Source organism: Macaca nemestrina, chromosome 4 (genome assembly GCF_043159975.1).
Source record: "Macaca nemestrina isolate mMacNem1 chromosome 4, mMacNem.hap1, whole genome shotgun sequence".
NCBI lineage: Eukaryota > Metazoa > Chordata > Mammalia > Primates > Cercopithecidae > Macaca > Macaca nemestrina.
In genome coordinates, this window is record NC_092128.1 from 116,240,991 (window position 1) to 116,247,992 (window position 7,002).

General features: G+C 49.9%; 1 pseudogene; it reads right to left on the reverse strand.

The window, feature by feature from the left end:
* Positions 1-6,710: 6,710 nt before the first annotated feature.
* LOC112428954 (U7 small nuclear RNA) lies at positions 6,711-6,777 on the reverse strand (annotated as a pseudogene).
* Between the last annotated feature and the right edge of the window lie 225 nt (positions 6,778-7,002).

The following is a 7,002-nucleotide window of genomic DNA, read 5'->3' on the forward strand; positions in this document are numbered from 1 at the left end:
GATGCCAAGTGTTCTGGAGAAACTGAATTAAGTACACATTCTTTTCTACCTCTCTATGTACTCATTTTGTTTCATATCAGATGATATCATTTTGTTTGGTTATATATCAGATTATACCATTAAATCTGAGGGGACCGTAAATATGGCAAAGTGAATCACTGTCTAACATTCTGACTTTGCCTACCTGCCTGGATTCTATACATAGCAGAAAGTAATTTATTCCAGGGGTGACAGGGAATTTCCATGGTGCGAGTGGAGAAGAATTTTGAAGGCTTGCCCATGCTGGTGGGAAGGAGTGTCTTAATGATTAACTATGTCCTCTAGTCACTCTAAGGCCGGTGACAAAGGCTGGGCAAGTATTTGCCATCTTCTGGAGTAAGCGACTGTTGCTACCCTCTTGGGCCCATCCAAAAAGAAACATCAAAGCTCCAGAGGGACAGAGATGCACATCACAAAAGCCAATCAGTGTGTGCTTTATCGCTTAGTGCTTAACCTGGTCATCTCCCTGCAAATCAGCTGAAACATACTAATCTCAGTGGGAAGCTTCTGTTCGTATAGTCCTGCCGCTTCCTATGGCCGCTGCATATTGGAAGCTCCTTGCTGCTTTATTTCTGGAGTTGAGGTGGCCCCGTGCCTTTATAAGACAGCAATGCACACATTTGCCCTGGCAGCTGAGACAGCCCCTGAGGAAGGGAGCTTTGGGGTCCACCTTTGCTATTTAGAAACAGTTACACAGTGAGTTAATTTCCAGGTACTGGGTTCATTTTCAGATAGTCTTTTGGGAGCAGGAAAAAGAGTGGTTTGGAATGCCTGGCCTTTTGGAGTTTTTTTGGGGAATGGAAATTAACCTCTGGGCGGCTCTCTTTGTGTCAGAAGCCTTGTATCAATCACCAAACAGTTATCCAACATTTACCCAGTCTGGAGTGTATGGGGCTCCGGGCCAGAGCCCAGGCACAGAACCCTAGTTGGGAGGAGCCCACATTCAGCAGGGGACATGGCAAAAGGGGGTACTCATTCAGGTCAGGGCTGAGAGATCAGTAGTGTAGACAGACTGGTGTGGCTGCCCAGGCAGGGGGTGGCTGTGCCTGCCTGCAGCATTGGGGAGGCTGCTGAGACCCAGTGACACTTGGGCCTGGTCTTGGAGGTAACTAGGAGTTTGCAAGCTAGAGAGTGAGGGAGAGGAGAGGTTGGGAAAGATGCACAGAGGCTGTGTGTTTCGGACTTGGGGAGAATTGATTGGGGTTGAGGGAATATCCAGAGAGAGACTTGGCAAGGACACTCGGAGACTGGTGTGTGGGTGGCCTCCTGGGCTGCCTTAGACCCTCATCTTCATGCCCTGCTGCTATGAATTTTTTATTATTGTATTTTGTTTTCATTTTAGCAGGATATTTTGATAGACTTCTAAAAATGGACAGGACTGTTTTTCTAGCCTTTTGTGATAAAAGTGCCCTTTGTGCTAAGAATTCTAGCCCATGGTGTGTTGCATCTGCAGGTCTCTAGCTTGGCCAAGCCTGCTTCTGTTTGGGGTTTCTAGAGCTGATACTCCTCTGCTGAAGGCTTTATAAGCTCCGATGGCATTTCTTGCCCTGAATCCAAGTCTGCCGCTTAAGAATACGCCATTAAAGGCTCACTGGGTTTGGGTTGGAGTGTGGAATTCTCATTCCACTCAGAATGAGCACGGTTGGGCACAGACTGCAAGACCTCTTTTAGATTTGAAGGTCTCAGCTCTTGCGCATGGAAATGACTGAGCCCCTGGTGCTGACCTGAGAGCTGATATGAGACAGAGGAACTGTGGGCACCATCCACATTCACCTGGATCCTGAATGTGGCTTCTCTTTTCCTCTGCCCTTCTCAGTTTGAAATTTTTGAAGCTCTCATTTCTTCCTCCAGTTCTGTTTACTTTGCTTTTTTATTTCATTTCCTTTATCCGGTCCGTTTCTCCTGTGTCCGTGAGAAACTATCCTAGTTCAACCTCTCATTTGAATTCAGTGAAAGCTGTCTGCCTACAGACTCCACGTCTCTGAAACCTCTGCTCCTTGGAAACCCAGGTTCCTTCTTCCCTTTGGAGCTCAGTTTCATCAGCACTTCTGGGAGATTGCAGTGTTGTCTGCACAGAAAGATGACGCCTTTATTTCAAGGCACTCCTCTCTACCTTCCAGAAGCACGGTTTTGGGTGTGAGCTGCCAGTTACAGTCCTTAGCATGGTTTGCTAAGGTCTGGGCCTGGGCACATGACCCATCCCAAGCCAAAGGCAGTCCTTCCCTGGGACTGCATCTGGAGCTGGCCTGGGGGATATGTGTTTCTCTGTGGTTCTAAAGCCACAAGGTCATCGCTTTGGAGATGCTTCCAGCCTTGGGGTGGATGAAAGAACTCCTCCCTCAGAGAGTGAATCTGTCACCAACAAGGAGAAACACACGAATAAGAGACATGGGCCTTCACCTTTATATCTAGGCCCATTCCTTTATTGCTCAGTCCTTCAATTCACCCACTCTTTGTACCTTCTCTTCCCCAAACTCTTGCTAAAGCGTTACTCCTTTGTGGTATGCTCTTTGCAAGATTTTTGTTGAAACTAGAATGAAATCTTGACTCTCATGTGGTCAACATGCCTGGCTCCTGCCTCCCTCCCTCCCTGCTCCCTTGGTGTCCCAGACCCATCTTGCAGCATCTTCCTCCCCCCACGGTCCCTTCCCAGACCTCTTCAGAGAGGCCTTTCCTGGCATGTCCCTGAGGGAAGCCACCCTCCTCACTCTGAATCATCAGGTCCCAGACATTTCTTTTAAAGCACTTACCTAATTTTATATCTGTACCTGCCTTTGAAATTTACTTGCTTTGTTCCATCTTTATCTGTCCCACAAAGAGTTCAGCCCCGCGGGGAGCCCGTCTGCCCAGGACACTGTATCCCTAGTGTTTGGGGTGGGTGGGCCCCAGAAACTGCCTGTCAAATGCACGAATAAAAGTGAGAATACTGGAAAACATCCACCTGTGGCTAGGGCGCTTGTTCCCTAAGCCAGCCAGCTCTGACTTTCCCAGGGTTATGCTGTGTACACCAATAGCATCTGGGTGCCATCCTTTCCTGTCACACTGTGGTAAAAGGTGGGTTAGGAAGTATGATTTCAATGGGCGCGGTGGCTCACGCCTGTAATCTCAGCACTTTGGGAAGCTGAGGCAGGTGGATCACTTGAGGTCAGGAGTTCGAGACCAGCCTGGCCAACGTGGTGAAACCCCATTTCTCCTAAAAATACAAAAATTAGCCAGGCGTGGTGGCATGCGCCTGTAATTCCAGCTACTTGGGAGGCTGAGGCAAGAAAATAACTAGAACCCGGGAGGCAGAGGTTGCAGTAAGCTGAGATCGCACCACTGCACTCCAGCCTGGGTGATAGAGGGAGACTCTGTCTCAAAAAAAAAAAAAAAAAAAAAAAAAAAAAAAGAGAGAGAGAGAGAAAAGAGGAAAGAAAAAAGAACAATGAATTTGATGGGTGTAGTCTTTGGGTTGCTGGGCCCTGAAGGGCACATGGGATTTGGGACTAAGAGATATTCCCAGCTGGGTGGGGTCTCAGATCTCATAGCTGTGTGAAACACCTGGGTCTTAAGAAAGGCCTTTCAGTACACCACAGTCACGTTGCCCGCCACTCCCTTCCCCTACCCTCTGATTTATGAACTTTGGCCTCGCTTGTTACCTTCCTGATATGGGAAAGCATCTTTTGTCCATTTCCTGCATGGTTGGACCCCAGGTCTGTGAGACAAAAGACAAGGTCCAGCCCAGGACGTGGAATGGCCACAGAAGATGATGGTGACAGCTTGGGGCTGAGGGAAACTATGGGAACAGAGCACCCACGGCATGGGCCGGGCTCAGTCCCCAGGCAGGGTGACTGTGTGGCTGGGATGTGGGAGGTCAGGAGCTAGTTGGCTGGGGAGGCACAAGCCCCTGTGGGCAGGGAGAACGCAGGCAGCCCTGTGGTTGGTTTATGGGGCCCTGGGGAGCTGTGGAACAAGTGAGGGCGTGGTCAGGCTGCATTTGGGGAAGACAAGTGGAGGGGGGAGACAGAAGCTGGGACAGGGCAGGCGGCTGTTGGTGTCGGTGGAGAACTGGGCAGACACCCCAGGTCAGTTGTGACCAAGAGTCTTTTCGGAAGTGAGACCCAGGATGTGGGTGTGAGTAAAGAGGGCTGAGCCAGAGGAAGTAACTCTCCTGTTTTCTGAAGGAGCTGCCTGATTGCCTTTCTACCTGGTGTCTTCCTACACCTTTCCTGTTTCCACCTGCGCCTTTCCCATTCAGAAAAGAGCATAGGCCCAAATGCCACCCACAGCAGACGGTCCCGAGGGGCCTTGAGAGACACCAACTGCAGCTTCTGCTGTCCTGGGGCTCCCCCACCCCCAGAAGCTCCCCCGCCTCACAGAGGCCTCAGCTGAGCACAGAATATTCTGGAACATTTTCTCTGTACACTCTAGGGGAGTGGGCACAGAGCTGGAATTATTACGGTTCATCTGAAAAGTGGACGCATAGTTTGTGTTCTAATCTGTAATACGTTTTTATTTAAGATTAATACAATGCTTTACATTTTTACGACCTGGAGAAAATTTCATGCTGCAGCATCTCATTTAAACCACACTGCAGCACCTTCAACTGGGTTCTGTTATTATTGCTCCTACCACTAAAACTTCCATTTGACATTGATGGAGATTTTGGGAGACTCAGAAAAGTGAGGGCCCATCAGCACTCACGCCAGAACTGAACCTTAGGGTTTTGGCCAGGTGGGGATCCTGAGGAGCCAGTTGCTGAGGATCAGGACCTGGGAGGCACCCACTGCACAGTTATTTTATTCATGTGATTCTACCTTCTCAGCAGTGCCGTCCATAGGCACCGTGGCTGTCCTCACACTCTCAAGGAGGAACTGGAGACTTGAAGGTGCAGGGATCCTCCAGGGAGGCCTGCCTGGGAGATGGACAGGATGCAGCTGCCTCCACCGGCTGCTTCTCCAGCATCCACCACTGTCTCCTGGATGTGGGCCTAGCCTTGGAGAACCAGCTCGATCCCTTGCCCCCTGTGTCCCCTCTGTGGTCATTTGTTAATTGTGCTTTCCTTTCCCAAAGTCAACAGAACAATGCACAAAGCCCCTTTCATTCTGGAGAGCCTATTTATTTGTTTAGATAGAGCTTCAGAGAGTTGGCAGTCCTTGCTCAGCTACCCGCTGCCCATCCCAGGCAGGAAATGGAAACCCCCACACAATCGGCCTGTTGTGTAAAGCACAGCGATGACCATCAGGAGGTGGCTCAGCCTCCTGGGATAGGGGTGTCTGCTCGCTGTGCAGCATCTCCAAATGCTGCCTAGTTACTAGAATCAGTGTGCTGTCCCCCTCTGAGGGTTTCCTTAACAGCCTATGTGCTGACACATGGTTCTCAGCATTTTTCTGCCTCCATGCTACTCACAGTAAACCCTCTGGTCAATGTCAGTGTCGCCTCTCTGATGGTCAGTGATGCTCCTTTTGTCCATGGAGGCAGCACCCAAGGAAGGGCTGGGAAAGTTCTCACCTCCCAGAGTTCTGGTTCATAGGGAGTCATGGAGAAGGTCCCAGAATAGAAATATCCTACACCCCCACATACCAGCCACATAGCGCCCCCTGCCTGGGGACTGAGCCCAGCCCACACCCTCGGTGCTCTTCTTCCTAGGTTTAAATTCAGAGCCCTGTTGCCTGAGTTGACCCTGCTCTCACTTTGAATGCACTGGCAGATTTCCATGGGCTTCCAGTACCTCCTCTGTGCCCACTGGGACCTGGTTCTGGGGACGACAGCAGGAGTGAAGAGGGGGTGACAAACTGTCCCTAAAGAGCCAATTGATGTTGAGTGCATGGGGAAGGGAACAGCATGATCTGTGGGTACACACAGGCCATGGGGGGCTAACAGGGAAGGATATGACTGGGCTCCTTGGGGGCTCATGAGGCACATGGAGAACCGTGCTCAAAGGCTGAGACACCAGTGGGAAAATGGGTGCGTTTAACACACTGACAGCTTTTAAAATGTGCCCTGAGGCAGGTGCCTGAGCTAATCTGCAGTCAAAAGAGATGTGTGATATTGATCCCTCCATGGGTAGATGAGGCAACACCACAGACTGAATGCTCACCCAGCATCAGTATCACGTATCCTGATTTTCAAAGTCATCATTCGAATGGGGTTGTATCTACTTTTTAAAGATGAGGAGATTCTCCAGGCGTGGTGGCTCACGCCTGTAATCCCAGCACTTTGGGAGGCCGAGGTGGGCGGATCACGAGGTCAGGAGATCGAGACTATCCTGGCAAACACGGTGAAACCCCGTTTCTACTAAAAATACAAAAAAATTAGCTGGGCGTGGTGGCAGGTGCCTGTAGTCCCAGCTTCTCGGGAGGCTGAGGCAGGAGAATGGCGTGAACCCGGGAGATGGCGGAGCTTGCAGTGAGCTGAGATCACGTCACTGTACTCCAGCCTGGGCGACAGAGCGAGACTCCATCTCAAAATAAATAAATAAATAAAGAAAGAAAGAAAGAAAGAAAAAAATAAAAAAAATAGAGGAGAGTCAGTAATGATTTTGCAGACACACTAGAGCTAGTGGATGGCAGGAGCCCCTGTCTGCTTGAGGGTGTCTGTCGTAGTCCTTAGTCCATTGAGTGTTGTTATAACAGAATGCCTGACGCTAAATAATTTATAAAGAAAAGAGAGTTTTTTGTTGTTGTTGTTGTTGGGGAATTGCTTTCTGGCAAAACCTGAAAAGCCTGCTAGACAAATTCTAAAAGAGCTCTAACACTTAAGAAAAGAGGTTGATTTGGCTCATGGTTCTGGAGGCTGGGAAGTCCAGGAAGCATGGTGCTGGCTTCTCGTGAGGGCCTTGTGCTGCACCCTAACATGGCACAGAAGCAGCAGGGGAAGCAGGCATATGCAAAAGGCTAGTCATGAGAGGCCGCCTCAATCTGCTGCAACCTGCTCTTGCGAGGGTGAGTCCATTCCCATGAGAAGTGACCCAGTCTTGTGAGA